The sequence below is a fragment of the Bactrocera oleae genome, chromosome 2 (genome assembly GCF_042242935.1).
Source record: "Bactrocera oleae isolate idBacOlea1 chromosome 2, idBacOlea1, whole genome shotgun sequence".
NCBI classification, from domain to species: Eukaryota; Metazoa; Arthropoda; class Insecta; order Diptera; family Tephritidae; genus Bactrocera; species Bactrocera oleae.
The window spans coordinates 22,654,394-22,674,951 of record NC_091536.1 but is presented as its reverse complement, the minus strand read 5'-3'; the positions used below and the strand labels follow the sequence as shown (position 1 = coordinate 22,674,951).

The following is a 20,558-nucleotide window of genomic DNA, read 5'->3' as shown; positions in this document are numbered from 1 at the left end:
TTAAATATGTATGCAACTATATATGTATGTATTCCAAACTGTTTCGAAAGGACCGGTACTGCCAGAAAAAGAAAAGTTGTTGCGCACACGCAGCATGAGGCCGAACACAAGCACACTGATACTCCTTCTTCTATATACATATGTATGTATGTATTCGTACACGTGTGTTGTGTGTTTTTATAAAACTCGATAATCGTGATAATAATCCTTTCAGTGCATCACTTAAGCCGATCATGCGTGGAAACTGAAGTCCCATTCAGAAACACTCATTGCTCTACTTTATTTTATGCGCTTTGTTGCCAACTTCTCCCCTCTCCGTATTGTTTACCTATAGAAAGTGTATTGTGCCGTGGCCCTTTTGCATCCCTTTCGCTTACCGTATTTGTCATGTTTGCGATTCCTTCATTTTTTATTGCAGACTTTAACTCTTCCACTATTTGATTTTGCACCCTTTCTTACAGTTTCTTCTGGTCCATTTACCACTGTAGTGATCTCGTTGCTATGCTTGATCTTTGGCTGTGATCTGTGTTCAGTTGAAACGAATGTTCAACGCGTTGGGGGTTTGATCGAGTTTCCCGTTTCTTCGACATTCCGAATTAGGGCAATCATTGGTTTGTTAAATTGTTGAGGTCATGTACTTTTGTGTGGCCTAGCTGACAGCAAGCAGTTGATCATCTTAACTCCGGCCGATCATAATGTTTACACAAGAAGGGTTGATCTCATTTTCTCCGCCTGTATTATCCTGGCATTGTATGCCAGCGTCATTGTTCCAAAATGGGATGCTGCTAATCGAATTTGACTTTAACGCGGCATATGAGCAGTAGAGCATTCGTGCAGCTTTGAAAAAACTTGCTTAATTTATATAAAAAAAAAAATCATGTTTTGCAGTTACTGTCACGTGTTTGGAATGTGTCAAAAATTGGAAATAAAACCAACATTACCGCTCTTAACTTTCGATTGCGCAGATTTCAATAAAAAATTATACAGTTTTAATTTTACAATTTAAATTCTATATATAAACATTTCGGGATTTAAAGATGCACATTTAAATTGACCTCACGCACATTCTTAAGTTACTTTGATGTCGCTAACTTACCTCAAAAATTAAGGCAATCTTAAATTCTATTGATCTGAAAGTTTTGTGTTGCTCTTCAAGCGACAAAAGTACATGCCCGGTCGCTATTATTTATGGCAAGCGATTAACGACAACAGTTCGGATGATGGGTGGCTTCTGTGTTGATCTGCCACCTACACTTACCATGTGATCGCTCTGCTTGTGTGCGTCCGCGTTCAATAAATTATGGTGTACTAATGTAACATTATCAATGCAACAAGCAATGACAACTTATGTATGGTATAAATTGTGTGATTTGCAACAACATTAATACTATGCAGCACATTTGTGCCCAGAAGATCATCTTTTAAACGCCCCCACATTCTCCTGTGACGTCGGCATCTCGTTTCTTTGTTTATTTATTTAGGTATCAAATGCTTTGACACAATTTATTTGTACTTCTCTACTTTACCTATGTATATAGTTTTCTTGGGTGCTTTGGCTGAGATCAAAGCGTGTGCCTTGCTATTTGACAATTGCTACTTGATGCTCTTTTAATTGATCATCGTATTGCCCATTAAAGAAGGCGCATAGAATGATCACAAAATCAGTGGAGACTACATATATGCATATTCCAGAAAGCCGTTACATTTAGTGCGGCTAAATTGAATGGTGATATTTGATTATAAATATAAGTTGATCGGCATATGAACTCAATAGTGATGATGAATCTTCAGATAGTAGCGAATGCGATGATTTTGCGATTTAACCAGTTGCCTCTAGCTCTAGTGCTATTGAAAACGTTAAAAATGTAATAAAACTTTTGACGTATAGTATTGAAATTCGGAGAGAATATTTTTATAATAACCGAATTCGCTTTTGTCAAAAATGGATAAAATCAGATCAATACTATCCCCAGTCCCTATATACCTAATATAAGAATTTCAAACTTCCGGTTAGTTTCATACCGTATATACCGATTTCAATCAAGTCTATTATTAAGCATTATATAATACAATTACCGATATTATAGTTACTGAGAGACGCAATTCTGGAGCTAGCCGGTAATACTTAACTTACTAGATTCTTGGCACAACTGTTGTGAGGGCTGCTTTCTTGGTGGTGAACACATAAATAATTCGCGTTCAATGAACAACACGCCATAAATATAAGCGTACCATAATTCACATGTGCATATGCGTAAAGATTGGCTGAGAAAAATCCCACGCTCATCCGACGCACACCTTTGCTTGCTTTGCATCAGGATAGGTATTCTGTGTACCCACTTCATTGCGCCTCACTTGGCTGAGAAGCACATTAGAATCACATTAGAACCCACTCACATGAACAATGGACGCCACAGTAACGCAATTGCGCGCCATAAGATGTGCAAAATGGATATGCAACAAACAGTTGCAACAACTGCTGCAACATAGCGCACAACAAAAGCGGCTTTTGTTCATAATCAGTGCGAGGCCAAGCACTTCAACAGGCAGGACGATACTTACGAAGAAGAGTACAAATTTTGCTTTGCTTAGTTTTTGTTGTTTTAGTAGCACTCTATATACCCTGAACAGGGTATATTAGGTTTGCCACGAAGTTTGTAACACCCAGAAGGAAACGTCGGAGACCTTATAAAATATATACAAAAGTGATCAGCATGATGAGCTGAGTTGATTCAGTCATGTCCGTCTGTTTGTATATATACAAACTAATCCCACAGTTTTTAAGCTATCGACCTAAAATTTTGCACCCGTCTTTTTCGCACTAAGAAGCTGCTCATTTGTCAGAACGGCCGATATCGAACCAATACAACATATAGCTGCCGTACAAACTGAACAATCGGCATAAAGTGCTTGCATAGAAAACTCTTTGATTTGACGAGTTATATTCACGAAATTTGGCATGAATTATTATTTAAGTCAATAAGGCAATCTCCGAAAAAATTGTGCAGATCAGATAACTATACCATATAATTGCCCTACAAATTGTACAATCGGAATGAAGTTCTGGTACGGAGCCTTTGTATTTGTGAAGGGTATTATAGCTTCGGTGCAACCGAAGTTAACGTTTTTTCTTGTTTTAATGGTGCTTGATGCACAACCAAGCCAACCGCAAATGATTCGAAACGACAGTGACGGCTGCGTAGGCACGAAGACAAACAAAATCAAAAGGTTGTTGTTGCGTCCGCAAGACACACAGCAGGATCACCACAACAAAGGCAATGAATTGTGCTGCGGATGCTTGAAGAAAGCAAGAAGCGCCATCGACGACGTGTTTCTGCAAGATCCATATCTGTAAGAAACTCATGCGAGACAAAACACATTGGCTACTTCATCTGCCACTTGGGCTGCTGTTGATATTGCGCTATTGCTGTGTAGGTTGCTGTGGTTTTTGTGGTTCTTGGGTGCCCGTTAAGTGGCCATAAATGGTCACAAAAATACCGTTTAATGAGTGTGCACAGCTTGAACGGAGCGCCATCAAAGCCGACAATCCTACGCACGCCAGATTGTTGAGCACAATTTTCAATGTCCTTCAACTGCGGTCGTGGCGACTTATTATCCTACCGACATTGAAGATCATTCTGCCGACAACTGTTCTATGTGACTACACACGATACCATACGACAAGATTTCGGATTATTTAAAAGTATTTCCTTTATTTGCTTCTGTACTAGCCTACTACTGACTACAATGATTTTATTGGAATACTTTTGTGAAATTTATGTACTTCCGATGGTTGAAGCATAATAAGAAACAATATTTATGCATCAGGCGGTCAATGTGTTCGTCTGTCGAACTTGATGTTAAAATTAATTTGCTTTTCTTGTTTGGAAAATGGATACAACAAATATATACACATACATATCTAGTTCTGCTGTAGCATGGGAAAATGACCAACTTGTTAGCCTCATCATACCCATGTATTTAATACATACATGTGTATGTATGGGAATTGAGGTATGGACCAAGTGTTTTTGCATAAAATCCAATTTAACAAGAAACGGACACAAAGACGAAACAAAATATGTTGAATGCTTCATTGTCATCAGAGAATTATCATTACAAATATCCACTGCCGCTTAAGCTCATCAGTATGGAATAAATTCTTTTCAGTCCGCTTCCCTTCGTGACCATCTCTTTGGTCCTTGCTGCCTTCTATTTTGCTCAGTTTGACAAACATATGTAGAATATATGCTATAAACGCTAAAAATCACTTGCAACTTGGTTTTATATTTTTATTTAATCTGCCACAACCGACCCTTCAACTTCCAACAGCAGCTGCCCACATACCTCGCCCGCCTATTGCCACAAGCTAAATCGCATTTGAACGCCTTTATGGTCTCACTCAAGTGTAGCTGAGCTAAGGATAATGATGATGATATCCTTTTTATTTCAAGTTTCTATCATAAATGCAACAAAACGAAACGAAATGTCGTCGAACTCTCGTTTAGCTTTTTCAGAAGCACAACAAATAATGAAAATTTCGCATAATTCATGGCATGAAAATATGCTACAAAATAGGGGAATCTGATAAAAAAACAAAATACTGGTAAATATAAAATGTAAGACGAAGTCGCTCGGCAATAATAAGAACAATAACGTTGCAGCGGAAGTGACTATAAAAAGGATAATACTTAAGCACTTGAGACCCATCAGTGCACTTTACGAGTGTGGATGCTTGATGCTTTCGCTCCTACCGCGTTCGCCGCGATATATGTGTGCTGTTAAGTGGTCATTGAGAATTTGTTTTTGCTTATAAAATCCTACCTATCCTTGTTGCTTGCACACTGCTATCAATGCAAATATATACAGCGATGCTTGTGTTGGCCGCATCTTTTTGTTGCAATTTAAGCAAATGAGCTTTAGTAGTTATTAAAAATTCGTACAATACAAAGCCACTAATATTTTGCATTTATATCTGTAGATGTGCGGCAGCAGTTGAGTGAAATCTTTTTGGGTCATACGCAACCGAGGCTAGACATCTGCTTTTGACAGAAGTACAAGAGTCATATAGTGCTGTATAAAATCTTTTATAAAGCGATAATAATAGCTCTCTTAAATAGAAAACCAATAATTACTTTATAAATCCCTAATTACTAATGCTTATGTAATGCAACTTTGTCTATGCTTAATAGAAGTTGAAACAATAACTGCGATTTTTTAACAAACAAGCATTTACTTCCTATCTTTTCACGATCATGCTTCAGTCACATGACTAGCTGCTTCTCTGCTAATCATGCGGGCGATTATAAATTACTACAATAACAATTGCATACTCACAGAACATCAACAAGAATTTTTCGTTTACTATGGACACTAAAATTATTGCATAGACACATGCATATGTATGTATGTATGTGTGTTTGTATTGTATATTCTAGCAACCATGCTTGTTGTAATCGTTAGTGGGAGATCATGCACCTCTAATTGCCAGCAATTCACCCTAAAAATTAATGTCACTGCAGATCAGCGTTGCGGGCCAGCAATCCGCTTTGGCTGTCCACCGGGCGGTGTGTGGAGCTGAGTTCAGCGAAAGGACAAAAGTTCACTTGCAGATCACTTTAAATTAGAAAGCTGCTCCGGTTGACCAAGCTGCTGACGCTGATTGGCACCAACACAAATTCATTGTGTTTCACACTTATTTATTAATTGGCCACAAGTTGTTTATATAAATAAATGAATTATTTATTTGTTGTTTGTTTAAAAATGGCAGCGATTATACAAGTATGTATGTATGTGGCTTATCTGTGCAAAATGGCACTAACCGTGTAAACAATATTGTGAGAGTTATCGCTAAAAGCAAATTAATAATAAAGTATATAAGTGATTACAACAGTGTATTCCATGAAGATTTTACAACAAAATCGCATTTGCATCATATTTTTCACATTTTCAACACTAATTGTAGAATGTGTAAATTCAGGTCAAAAACTGGGAATTATAAAGCAACGGGGCGAACAAAGTGTCGCAATTAGAAGCAGCATTGTGATTTACCGCTTAGGCATATATGTGTATACATACAAGTATATATGTATATTCCATTATCACATATATATATTTGAACATTTTAATAATATATCAAATTTATTGAGTTGAATTGCAAAAAAAACTATAGTTACCTCTGCGTATTGATTTTTATGTACAATATATGCATATGTATATAACAATTTATATACCTACATATATATAGTTTACGAAATCGCGGAACCAATTTAGTTTAAATTTAAATGCTAAACATAAGTGCTTATTTAATTTCTATAGCTTTATTTGCGTGTTGAAGTGGGCTGGAAGTAGTTTTCACGAATAATTGTTGTGCACACGAAAATAAACGAAGAATCTAAAGCATATAATTTATTTATTACACTCAAAGATTAGAAAAATATCAGAAAGAGGTCAGCTGACCTCACATTTTAAACTGTAGCTTATCGCGCTATATTCGTTGAATCTATTCTACAAATATCGCTTATCTCTAAGATTGTGCTGAATTTATTTTAGACCGTTTTTTACTGCAGTGATTTGTATATTCGTCGAAAATGTGTGCTTACACATTCTCAAGAGCACTTCCTAAACGAATTTAACGAAGCAAGTGAGTTGGTCGTAATATTTTTTTAATACATACATATATACATAAGCGCAAAAATTCTCATGAATTGTACTGATGGTGTGTCGAAAAACCAAAATTTTAAGTCAAAAATAATGTGGCGCATGGTTTTTCGCATTTTCCTAACGCAATATGTACGTATCTTGTAGAAAGCGCGGTTGTTCGTTGCGAAAAATGAAATAGATTACGAAAAAGCGTTTGATTTTAGCTTATCAATGGAGCATATTTTGATTTTCACCGTTGCCACTATAAAGTTAAGTCTTCTAAACACGCATAAAAGCATATGTATGTGGAATGCCACATTTATTATATATACCTTTACCGAAGTAGACGAACGATGAGCATTCCGTGGAAGAGCAATCGGCCAATTCTTCATCTCATACACCACTTAGATTATGAGGCCGAGCAGATGTCACTTCGGCAAGGGAATCGTCTCGTTTTTTCTATTACGAGACTAAAATATGCATACACATAATTATGAAAACCTTTTTGTTGCTGCTATTGTTGTGGATTGCCTTCTTTCATTTGACTACAAACCATAATTTATCTTCGCAAAACATGCTAAAATCGTTGGTCAGTTGCACAATAAATGCTGCGTCAAGGATTATTGATTATGCAAAGTGCCTGGACAAAGGGATTTTTACAAGAATAGGACAACCCGCAAGACAGATCGGCCTTAAGCGCGGCAAAGCAAATCAAGCCAACAACTGGCCGCAAAGTCATGGGACAGCATTCTAAAAGGGTTGCCGTAATTGGGGGTTGTTAGCTTTCAAGGTGAGTATATCTCTCAACGGAAATATGTTCGTCACTTGTAAGAAATAAAACTAAAAAAAAAAGTTTGTGATTTTTTACAAGTCCGCGTTATACCTGAAGGGAATCTCAAATTTCGTCCTCCATGGTGGTAGCTAGGGATAGCTGTCAAACTGACCACTGGCGATCGCCGTGTTTGCCAGCTTACATTTCGTCAAAGCGTGTGTTTTGAGTTATTAGAAGGATAATGTTTCTTGACGTTTGCCGTCAATGAAATACACGCGAATGGAAAATACTATGCTTACTGCTTTGAGACTAGGAAGCGCTCACTTAATCATGCGGCGCACAATAATGTTCATTGATGACGGCTGCATAAATGTATTGTATATAAGTTGGTAATATGTCTTGGCGTTAATGGACACTTTTGCATGCTTAATTATTATTTTTTATTTTAGGTACGTAATACTTCTTGAACTGGTTATGGCATCGTGTGAGCGAAAGCATACATCTAATGAGAACGCTTACACAGATGGCTCATAAATCCTGTATGCGAAAAAAGTTGACTGACCATAATTACATTTACCGCTGACCTAAAGCTCCAAGCCTGGAATGATATTTCTTCGTTAACATACGTGGAATAAGGATTTGATATATTTCAAGCAGCTTACCACAATCTAAACTATTATATACAATATTTCGGTAACAATCTGTTTATTGCTAGATTTTATGGCTCCAATGTGATTTTATCTCAATATTAAATAGTAGTGTAGTGCATTTAAATCAATGTTTGAACTTCGGATTTACAATATGACTTTAATTCGTAAGTATAAGCACTTAGTGTAATATTAGATTTTGCATAAACACTAGGGTTGAGCGAAAAAAATTTTTTTTTTGCTTAGCCTGAGTGTAAAGTTTGTAGATTATAAAAAAAGAAAATTTTTAGAATAAAAAACAATTTTTTTTTAACAATTAGCAGCGGCACACTCACTTTTAAAGTAAATTTCGAGTTAAAATTTTTTTTGGTTAAACTCTTAACATTTATATACAAATTAGCCAATTTGACGGTTTTTTACTCAAAATTTATTTTAACGCTGAAGGAAAGCATGTTGCCGTTTAAGACTTTTTTTAAACTCCAATAATGACCACAAAAAATTTGTTTAAGTTGATAATTGGCCAGAAAGAGGACTCTTAACAGCTTCTAGAACACTTATCAAAAATTTTAACTCGAAACTTTACTTCAAAAGTGTTTTTTTTTGGAAAATTTTCATAATCTACAAATATGACCCTCAGGCTAAACAAAAAAAAAAATTTTTTTCGCTCCACCATAATAAACGCAAATTAAATTTTCCTTTAATATTACTTTTAGACTGTTCCTTTGCTTCTTGTCTTTAAAGATTACTTTTTTGGATTCGAAATGTTTGTTGTAAATTTTGACAGACGTCTCTTATTCTTTTAATTTTGGAAAAAAAAAACAAAACTTCTGTTCCGTTAGAACCAAATCTTTTTTCGCTGATATTTACTGCATTAGAATCAATTTACTTATTTTGAAAGTAATCTAAATTTAAGGTGAGAAATAATTATGTGTGGTAATGTTTGAAGTTCATATACCATAACTTGTGCACATCGTTGACTTTTTCATAAAACCAATTGACCTCTTGCGCACTTTCTAACGAGTTTTATTAAACTGAATAGTTTATGATATTTCGTTCAAAAGTCTTGGGACAGCTGTGCAAATGTCAAGAAGAAAGTGTCAAAATTATCATTAATTATCAGCGCAAACGAGCTTGTCCGCTTTGCACTCCGCTTCCCATGATAACGCACATTTTCCATTCCGCAAACATCTCGGAAAGAAGAAATGAAAGTGTAAACAATTCCTTGGCAGCTCCGAAGATGCATCGATGGCAAATGCAAAATTGTGCAAACAAATCAACAAACAAACTGGACATTAGAATGGCAACAAGGGCTGAACATCAGGGGAAATGCTCGCACTTTCGAAGCATCAGCGTAAGATCAATCTGCGTAAAGAATTTGTTTGTATACGCGTATGATGGTGTATGATGGTTGATGCTGTATAAAGACAACTTTGAATTGAAAAATTATGATAAATAGCATAACAAAGCAATGACCAGGGAGCAGCTCATAAAGCCAAAGCATATTAATACGCTTGTACTACCAGTTGGGCGCTGCTTCACTCAGTTGGAGAGGATTTGGTTGTGTGTGTGTGTGTGTGTGTGTGCCTTTCTTCGCCACAGACACAGGTTTCACACCGAATGCTGATGATCATAGACATCATAGCCAACAGCTGAATAGCGCACAGCAAGAGGACACTAACTCATCTGCACCGTGTAGGTAATAAAATGTGCACCGCCGCTTGAAAAAGGGTTGCTGCGTGTGTCGCATATGCGTCGACTGCGGTATTATTTACATAAAGGTAATTCATATCTGCGCGAATGCACAATGTCCTGTTGAGTGCTGGAACAAAAGCTAAATAATGGCGTAATGTGAGGACGTAAGAAGCGTTGAAAGAAGTCCTTTCGCCACGGGATATCGCTGACGATTTGTATGCAAAAGAATTTGAAACAGGCGACAGGACATTTCTATATAAGAACGACTGCTGCCAAAGTGAACTATAAAGCTTACACGATTACCTAACTGTTTCCTTTTTTATGCTAACGCCATAGAGTTCACATTCGCCATGCGCTGGTTTGACCATAAAAAGAATCAAAAGGATATTAAAACCGCGCGTGTTTGCGGATTCTTCTTTTATCTCTAAGTATTGCTAATACATTCTTCAGCTCATGTGTCCTTTCATTCTTTCTTTGGTTTTTGCAACTGCTTATCTACTTTGCAATAGTTCACATTGGCTTATCAAGCGCTCACACTGCAAACGGCAGACCTCGCTAGGATATGTCTGATATGTGGTGTTACGTGTTAAGCAGCATGTAAGTATATGTGCAAATATTGCTTTCGTAAATACACCTACATTGCCTTGCAAAAGTTCTTTTCTCACAGAAAGGGTTCACCGTCGTAATGTTGACAAATGTCGAAAGTTTTCCTTTGCGAAATGCAACGCCATTCCACCACATGATATTGGAGGGGTTGAAGCAAAGAGTTGGGCGGGTCAGCAAACCGGCCGGATTTCCGTGGCTTAGTACTGTAATGTGTTGGTTACACTTTGACAGTGTAAATTATATTGTTTTAGGACTTATCAGTGAAAGGACATCGTTTAACGGCATATATAAACGCTTTTGGTTGAAATAGTTATTGCCATTTAGGGTGATTAGGGGAAGGGTTTATTTAGCCACAAAACTATTTACGACTGTCCCGTTTGTTTTGCCTGCATACATTTTAAGGTTATTTGTATTGGCAATCGCTTTGAAAAGACAGTTCTATTTGTTAGAGTAACTTTACAGTTATTTCTTTCCAATCGATGCCAATTGTATTTTTGGTCATTGCTTGAACTAAACGTTCTAACTTCGTACTTGCATTAGCTGACTACAATTCGACTTCGAATATTAGAGAAAGAACAGTGCTTTGACTTTAGTCGCTACAAACTAAACGCAATTAAAGGCCTCAAGGAAACAAAAAAAAAATGTATATGAAACATTTTCCCATAAGCATCTGTCACAGATCAAAATTCTCCCGCGTTCAGTAGCAATACGAGTACCACAAACTGCATCCTGTCATATTGTGCAGGATATGCTCTTTGATCCGGAAACCATAAAAAATATTAGTCGCTACTACAGGCGAACTTTCAGAAATCTCTGTTTTTAGTGTCACGCATGGCAGCACACTCAGTCAAAGGACCTCGTAATAAGCGTTTGAAAATGAAATGAAATTAACCACCTGCAACACGTCTACTTGCGCTATAAAATACAAATACAGAAGTCGATCGACAGTGCACGAAATACTTTAAGGGGAACTAAGGGGAACTTACTTTCATACATAAATATGTACGTTTGTGCCTGTAACATATGTACAAGAATATTGGAGTTAGGGGGTGAAATAAGAATGCAGTTAAAACAAGTGTATTAACTTTCACATGTAATAACTAATTTGTAGCCAATCATACTGCAATGCATTTTCACTGAAGGCTTTCGGCGTTTCACGGCAGTCTGGATCAAAACTAGAATTAAAGGCTTCTTGTAAAGCATCAGAACTGTTTGCGTTGAGCGAATGCTTTAGCACAGTGGGCACATTCAATTAACAATATTTCAACAGAGATGTCATTGTATCACCTATGCCTATACAAATGTATGCTGAGCGTACATAACGCTTCTTATTTACAAATATAACTCTTTCAAGCTTCAAAGTGGCAGTACTTGCTTACAATGTGTCAATTTATTAAAACAAAAAAGGTAAGTAAGTGTTTCTAGACAGTTTCGAGGGCATGCACTGCTGAAACCACAACCGGACACATGGCAAAATACCACAGACCTGCTGTCTGCCACGTCACTAACCAGATGTAGGCACTTGAAGTGAGTGAAGTATGAATGAACTCGGTTTGTTGTGTATCCTTACAAATTACACCTACAACGCCAACAATGGGAACATTCCAAAAGCATACCTATTCACCAGCGCAATTAAATATCTCATTTCGGCTCCTTATTGGATGCCTTTCGGTAATTCTACACTTGTGCATGCATTGGTGCGCCTGCGCATAAGGCGCATCAAACATTCAGTGCGGCATGATCTCACTGGTCGAGTGAGCCTCGGCAGGCACTTGTCGTTGGTCACGATTTACTTTTGTTTCTCTTTTACCGTTTTCGCCTATAATTCAGTATTTTTGTTGCTTTTACTTCAAGTACTATGCATTTTTTTTTTAGACATTCACTGTTGTGACGTGATTTTTATGGTTTTCTGCTTGCAATTAGTCCGCCTGACAGGTTGGGGGAAAAGTTCCCAGGAAAACCGCAGCATGTGCTGGGATTTTGCTTAATGAAACACACAAAAAAAGCAAAAGGTGAAGGCGAGGTACATCCTACAGCTCGTAAGTGATATTTTTGTATAACTTTGTTTGTAATTCAATACCGTATTTATTACATGACTTCGGACAATTTGAACTGAATTTCGGAAGTACGCTTAAATATTGCCTTCGAAATCGTTGGATATTTCATTCGCTTTTCATGAATTTATTTTGAGCATAAATCATAAGATTCATTCACATCCTTCACAATTCATTCTTCTCAATCACATTAAGTGCTGTTACCTCTACCAACAAATTCCCATTTCCTTTACGTATTCTAGTTACATATATACATACATACATATGCGCATACGCCAGTGAATACTAATTACGCGTAAACCGTCTAATTTTCCCCCAACATACAAAATGGTTTGCTACTCTAAAAATATACAAAAATGTTCTAAATTACAAAAAAAAACTGTTTATATAAGCACAATCTATTGGAAACACCCGCACATGAGGCTGCTGGTTGTGGGAAAATTTCTAAACCACGAGAAATTGTTTCAAATTTACATTTTACGGCGACGTTTTCCCTCAAGGACTCGTGAGTATCACGCGGTGTTCAAATTACCTACATAGTGCAGACTATGAGCGTTGATTTAGAGGAAGCAATGATAAACGAATGAAGCGAAGCTGACAATATTGTGAAACAAATTGATCAATTGTGTTTTGTAGCTGCGACTAACGCGTATTTTAATATCCTTGGGAAAATGAGAAAACTAGATCACCTAAGACAAAGCAATACTTTGTTGAAGTTTGTACAGTGAACATCCGGCTTGACTAGGAGAAATCATTTATTTATTTTAATCACCTGCGTAAATGAGTATTTATACGACAAAATACATGGAAATATATGAAAACACTAGCGGAGACAACATTAGCTGTAATACCATATTGCAACTAAAATAATACATATTCTATACATACATATATAACTGTATGGTGTTACTGCAAGAAGAAACGCTTCTTTGTGAAATAAGACGCTGTATCCACTTACAGGAAAACGAGTTTTTGAATTTTTCTGAAGAGGCATTTTATGCAATATAATGTTCTTCAATAATCGGCGATTCATTGCGAAAACTTTTGAATTTCCTTAATCCCATAGCCGATCGCCAGAAGGTCCTCCAAAAACGAAAAAAAAAGTTCTTGTAACAAAAGATACAAAAAAAATACAATGGTCGAAGACTTGTCAAAATTTCGTTTTTTGACAAAATGGCGTACATACATACATACATTTGTGCAAACTTATATGTGTATTTGCGTACTATTTGTCCTTAAGTGTTTATTCTAGTCTACCAGAAAAAATCGATTTTTTTTATATTTTCAATGTTTAACTATTCAAAAATATGTCTACAAGAGGATTTTTTTAAATTCAAATTATTTTCGGAGGTGCAGGTGTTTTCCTAACCCGGCATCCAAACTGGTTCAGCCGGAACTGAATCTTTAAATACGTTTTTCCCGATACTATCTTTTTTAAAACGATACCCACGCCTTCTCAGGTTCTGCTGGACCGATTTACTTGAAATTTTTAGAGAGTGTTCTTTATACACTTGTCTGGAGCTAGCCATATCTCCAAATTACAATGTTAATAATTTTTTGTTTTGGCTACAGTTTGCTAGGTGGATTGAAATCGTGGGTATGGTTACATGCTTAATCTCCGGCGAAGTTTTGAATTTTTGAAATTTTTAACTTTTTTTAATTTTTTGATGTTTTCCTTACAACTTATAATGTTAATAAGTAACTAATAGAAAAATGGTTACTACACATATTCAATGGCTGTTTTTGCGACACTTCAAAAATTACCTGAAATTCATGCCACTAGACTAGAATATCCCCTCAATTGATATTTTTTCGTATATATCTAAGTATATTATTTTGCATATAGCATATCGCACGAAACAAAAAATTTTAAATAATTACATTGGTGTCTTTATACTTATATAACAAGTGTTTTTATGCGTTTTAACTTCAAACTAAACAAGAAAACAAGTTATCTTCGATTGCTCTGAAGCGATAATACCCTTCATAAATAAAAAAGTTTCCAGACAAGAACTTGATTTTGATCGGTTAGACTCGGCTCATCACGCTCATCACTTTTATATGCAAAATACATTGTGTCTCGTTTCCTTTTGGATAATATAAAATATTACCTAAGGAGTACTCTGTGGAAATATAGTACAATTTGAATCCAATCACTTGCATTGGCTACCATTAAATTTCTTTATATTATCAACGTAATTCTGAGCAGTGTATCATATATCCCTCTTCGCTAAAGTCTTTGTATAAATGTACGTATATATAAGGTTGGAAGGTATCTCCCTTCCGCTTTTTTGTCTTTTGAATTTCGCGGCTATGTACAAAGCGCTACAGAGCTCGTATCTGGCAATACTATACATAATTTGAAAGGTCTTGACATAACCTACAAAACAATGCTATGCATGATTAGTTTGGATATTGCGTTCAACAGTTATATACGTGTAAACATGGAGTTCACTAACGCCGAAATTCGCGCTATTTTAAAGTTTTCCTTCGTTAAAGGCAAATCCGCTAGAGAAACGTTCCGTGAGATTAATGGTGTTTTGGGGGAAGGTACTCTATCACTTCGAACCGCGGAGGAATGGTTTCGACGATTCAGAGCCGGTGAAAACGACTTCATGGATAAGCCAGCCGGCGGAAGACCTGTGACGACAAATACCGATCAAATCATGGAATACATCGAGTTAGACCGGCATATGGCATCTCGTGACATCGCCCAGGAGATGGGAGTTAGTCACCAAACCATTTTGAACCATCTGCAGAAGGCTGGATACAAAAAAAAGTTTGATGTTTGGGTGCCGCATAATTTGACACCAAAAAACCTTCTGGACCGAATCAACGCCTGCGATATGCTGCTGAAACGGAACGAACTCGTCCCATTCTTGAAGCGGATGGTGACTGGCGACGAAAAATGGATCACATACGACAATATTAAGCGAAAACGGTCGTGGTCGAAGGCCAGTGAATCGTCCCAAACAGTGGCCAAGCCGGGATTGACGGCCAGGAAGGTTTTTCTGTGTGTTTGGTGGGATTGGAAGGGAATCATCCACTATGAGCTGCTCCCATATGGCCACACGCTTAATTCTACCATCTACTGCGAACAACTGGACCGCTTGAAGCAGGCGATCGACCAGAAGCGTCCAGAATTGGCCAACAGGAAGGGTGTAGTGTTCCACCAGGACAACGCCAGACCACACACTTCGTTGATGACTCGTCAGAAGCTACGGGAGCTCGGATGGGAGGTTTTATCTCATCCACCATATAGCCCGGACGTATCGCCAAGTGATTACCACCTGTTCCTGTCCATGGCGAATGCCCTTGGTGGTGTGAAGTTGAACTCAAAAGAGGCTTGTGAAAAGTGGCTGTCCGAATTATTCGCAAATAAGGAAGGGGGCTTCTACGAGGAAGGTATTATAAAGTTGCCGTCTAGATGGAAACAGATCATCGAACAAAACGGCGCATATTTTAACTAAATCCGATCACTGTAACACTTTTTATAAAGCATTGAATGAAGAGCAAAAAAGCGGAAGGGAGATACCTTCCAATATATGTTAGAGGCGTGAACGTCTCGAAGCTATACTATATGGCGTCATTCTTCCTGCTGCGATTTGTGCCTTTCTCTCTCGTGACTTTCCTTAACGGAATACTTTCCATTCTAGTTTCTGAAATTATTGGTGGTATGAGTGGATCTCCACTCCTAACTCCGAAAGATAAATACCTTTAATCATCCCAAAGTTATCTTAGTTAGGAGGCTAAGGCACTGCTTTTATAAGGTAATGCGTTCAAAGCCGACTAGTATATTCTGAGGTCAGACAGGGTTTGAACAGAAGCAGCCATAGCCATAATAATAACTCCGCGATAATAACTCCTCACTCCAGTGTTCACCCACATCGCCGATGTCTTAATTAATATTATGATAAACAATTCAAGGTCCATGTTGCGCAAAGGAGTTTAGCAGACCGTGAAGTTATATAGTTTATTATAAAGCACAATATTGTAGCCGTTCAGGAAATTGCCTGAAGTGATGCTATATGTGTGTGCTTTAAATTTTAGAATTTTCTTGCTTTATACTCATATAAAAAATCTTGTGTGCCTCCAAATAGCTTTATCCTAAGGGAAAGTTAAATATTTAGTCGCTCTTTTATTTAGATGTTATTTTTGTTTGCTTTTTTACTGCGTTACGCATACTCGCACTTCCTCTAACCGCCAAATGTTTAAATAATGACTTCATTCATAAAATTTGTAATGGTAACTTTGTCATTTGTCCGTCTGGTCTGTCTGACTTAGAAGGTGCATTTTAAAATCAGTAAATATTAGCACTTATCTTATCAAGGTAGCAACGTGGCACCGGCAGACTGAATAAGAACCCAAATGAGAGCAGGTGAGCCTGCATCAAAATACATGTATGGACAGCAACGCTCTTTCATCAACTGAGATAAGCGATTAGTGTTTTGGTTGCATAAATAAATAAATAATATAAATGCAATACATCCACTTATAGTAGATTAAATAAAACTCAACTAAAACATTACAATATTTGATATGCATATTCATAGAGGCGAATTAAAGGTGAATGGTTGCAATGACTACAACTCTCACGATTCGCTAAAGAACAGTAAAACCAGTTGCTTTATTTTTTTTAACATATTACGGACATTCTCTTCTCCCAATGAGAGGTATTCAGCTTGAAATCCTCAGGGTTTACTTTAAACAGAGATTTAATGAAAACCTAGAAGGAGGCCATTGTGAGAGGCAAATGACCATAGTACCTGCTATAAAATTATGTATTTATAGTAAGTTATAAACACTCCAGATCACAACGAGATATTATTTATTACTACATACTTATCTGTTCTCACGTTATGAGAAAGGAGTTAGAATTTACGTATGTACATAAGTAATGTGGCAACTATTTTCCAAAACAGGTTGAAGTCGTAATTTCGTTTGACATTATGAAGCATATAGCGGCCAGTAAAAAAATATTTTATTTAGTATCTTCTGATAGCCCTAAATTACCAAATAAAATTATATATGTTCTATAATATATAATTATTTCTAACGTATAGGTTAGCTATTGTTGTATCCCGATACAGCGAATGTTACGAGTTTACTGATTTCCGGCGAATTATATATTTAACAAGAAATAAGTAGATACTGATAACTTTGCTACTAGTGTGATGGATAGAAATTTAATAAAGGTTTTCAATTTCTAAGGGTATGCATTATCACATTATATGGTAGGATTACATACCTTATTCTGGAAACAGTCGCAGACACAAAACCGTAGACCGAAGCAGCTGATACGACCTATCTTATGAGAGCGCAATGAAAATGAACACTCATCACCGCTTCTAGCGTCCGTTTCTGCTGACCGTATGGTAGGATATTCACGAAAATTGGATTTTTCTCGTATAAACAAGTCAGCTGATTGCTCTCTTGCAAGGCAGGGTCTCGATATATATTTGTAATAATTAAAAAATAAACTTGTATATATTTGAAATATTTGTCAACTAATTAAAAATCACAGTCGAATACATTTATTTATAAATAAGTAGACTATTTTTAATAGTTGGATTTTAGTGTTGAGCTTTTACATTATGAAAAATTATAACTAAAAAACTAAATGTGTGCAAAATCACGCATACAAATTGAGCAATGGCAACATTGATGACATGCAAACAAACGAGCACAGCTGAATTTTACGTTGCCACTACGGGCATAACTTTTGACAAATTTTGTTTAATACGCATGGTAAGTACGGAAGGTCGAAGCGTCGGTGACGGTTGCCAGCATAAGCATGCATTGCTCTACTTCGGTATGTTTATAGCTTTTTGCTGAATATATCAATTACGGATAAATCTGGCATTCGCAATGAAATCGAAACTGTCAAAGCAACCACTTAAGTACACACACAATTTCAAATGGTATGTACCATATATCCTCCACCAATTCCGGCAATTTCGTTTATTTCACAAGTATGTTCATTTGCCGAACGAATAAATATTTAGGTGTCACTTACCCGATAACTTCACAGTTTAATTTGCCAACACGAAAGGATTGATTTATTTCTACCTGTGAAGAGGTAAACCGCAACGCCTGAGTACTTGCATGCACGAAATTCGATATCAACAAATAAAATCGAACTGTGGTAATTGATATCGAAGAAAAAGGGTGAAATGGAACTTATGTTATGTACTTATATTTCAGTCGCAACAGTAGCAAGGAGTACGCATTTAATTGAACAAATGAAGAGTGAAAATTACGGTCGAGTCGTTGCTTCCGCTACACCGCGTGCAAAAGTATGTTGTGCAATAATATTTAATAACAATTTATAACTAAATATGAAAATTATTACTATAAGGTGTGTAATTGATATTTCGGTGCAGGTATTGCGTGCAGCGAGGTACAAATGGTTGTAGTTACATATGAAGTATAGCTTTGTTGAAACAACTAAGCAAACGAAAATTTCCTGAAAGTGTTTTGGTTTTTTCTGTTTCTAGAGTAACTAAGGTTTTTGTGCGCAGTAGAGTTCCATGTGATTGAGGCACCCCGCTGCCTGCTTTTCTAAACTGTTGTACACTGTTTACATGGGAATTAATGTGTTTATGACAATCAACTTACACAGCAGCATAGCAGCACAGTGTGTATCATGAAGTATGCTCCAAAATGGGTAAAACCTTTGAGAGTCTTATCAGTAATAATATACTATGAGACTTAACGGCTCTCAAGTGATTTGAATTTGAAAAACGCGCCGAGATTAGTACGTAATTTAGAGTTTTTTTTTTTACAGATAACCGAACAATTTTATTTGAATATACAAAAAGCCGATACTTATATTACGCTTTATTGGTATGTAACTTCAGTTGGAAACAAGTTCTGCAGCCATAAACATATCGATGCGACCAATATCTTGAGTTTGGCGTTAAGGCGTGTGCCAGTAGATGGTGGATTATGAGTACAATTTTTTACGTTTGAGTCTACGATTTCGAAACTACAGAATGGTGTGCATACTTTTGAAGCATCGTAACCAAAAATGATAAACATACCCAAGACAAGAGTTTTGTTAGATTTTCGTAATATGAGTATTTTTATCATTGTGAATCTGAAACTACTAAAATAAATTGAGTGTAATGAACTTTGACCAGCCAATGAACTATTAAAATGAGTAGCGTTTATGTTGAAAATGTGAATAGTAGGTCTCATCGACTTCCCCGCAAAAAGATAATAATTTTAATAAATGTTTTAGAAATCACTTACATATGCCTTCTTATCATTTCTTTCGTCAGAACTATGAGTATTCTCACCAAAATCAGGCATAAAAATCGAAAAATACAAAATAATATACACGATGTGGCAGGAAAAATCCTTAAAGAATTTGTTGCGTTTTATGCTTGAACGGTAAAATCAATTTACATACATATGTGGAGTGTACACACACGCACGTACTTATGTAGATATAAATATATTGATCCCAAGTCAGAATAATTTTTGTCCAGATGTGTCTCGTTCTGTGTTTTTTAGGCTTCGCTGTTGTTGCTAGGGCTAACGTATTTTTAGTCAACTGCCGTTGCGACTACATATTCACAAATGTGTAATGCTGTAAAATTTTCTCACACTTGAAATACTAATTTGTGATTTTAGTATATGTATAAGGTATTGGCTTCCCATTGGCAAAACTGTAAACACGCATGTTTTTTGTCGATTTTATTAGTTGTGCTGGTTGTTTAGGTACTGATTTTCCGGTTGTCGACTATTTAATGAGGATGTGAATGATTTACGAGTGATTTCAACGAATTAAAAAAATATCCACCTTTTCTAGAGTGTAAAAGCAGTTTGTTTCTTACACATTATATTTAAGTTATAGCAAAATAAATTGTGTTATCGTAACTTATGCCTACTTGTAAACACTTCAGTTGTTTACACGCTATTCAAATATGCCTAGGTCAAATCTATAATCTCATCTGATTACTACAAGTATTAGTAATTAACAATTCATACTTTAATCATTTCACTCGCCTTTCCATCACCTATAACCATCAATCAGTCACTAATCACAACAGTTTGGCATAATTATTCATACTTGTTATTTTATTAATTAATCCTTAATCAAACGAAAGTCAATTCTTTAATTAACATAGCCACAAACGC

The 20,558-nt window shown here is 36.4% G+C and overlaps 3 long non-coding RNA genes across 9 annotated transcripts; all 3 read left to right on the top strand.

The window, feature by feature from the left end:
• Window positions 1-6,196: 6,196 nt before the first annotated feature.
• Window positions 6,197-8,188, top strand: LOC118683712 (uncharacterized). Of its 2 annotated transcripts, none has more exons than XR_004979574.2 (3): window positions 6,197-7,432; window positions 7,514-7,803; window positions 7,864-8,188. It is a non-coding gene; the product is annotated as an uncharacterized lncRNA (long non-coding RNA). The 2 variants fall into 2 exon arrangements; XR_004979573.2 differs by having other exon boundaries at window positions 6,199-7,432; window positions 7,514-7,799.
• Window positions 8,189-8,879: 691 nt separating this feature from the next.
• Window positions 8,880-17,961, top strand: LOC106621178 (uncharacterized). 4 transcript variants are annotated; one of them, XR_011397115.1, is made up of 6 exons: window positions 8,880-8,974; window positions 9,101-10,181; window positions 10,263-10,350; window positions 12,235-12,398; window positions 17,477-17,557; window positions 17,625-17,961. It is a non-coding gene; the product is annotated as an uncharacterized lncRNA (long non-coding RNA). The 4 variants fall into 4 exon arrangements; XR_004979569.2 differs by having other exon boundaries at window positions 8,880-10,181; XR_004979570.2 differs by lacking the exon at window positions 17,477-17,557 and having other exon boundaries at window positions 8,880-10,181.
• Window positions 17,962-17,987: 26 nt separating this feature from the next.
• LOC118683715 (uncharacterized) lies at window positions 17,988-19,666 on the top strand. Of its 3 annotated transcripts, none has more exons than XR_011397114.1 (5): window positions 17,988-18,161; window positions 18,238-18,558; window positions 18,618-18,709; window positions 18,911-19,138; window positions 19,201-19,666. It is a non-coding gene; the product is annotated as an uncharacterized lncRNA (long non-coding RNA). The 3 variants fall into 3 exon arrangements; XR_004979580.2 differs by having other exon boundaries at window positions 18,772-19,080; XR_004979581.2 differs by having other exon boundaries at window positions 18,772-19,138.
• The last annotated feature ends 892 nt before the right edge of the window (window positions 19,667-20,558 follow it).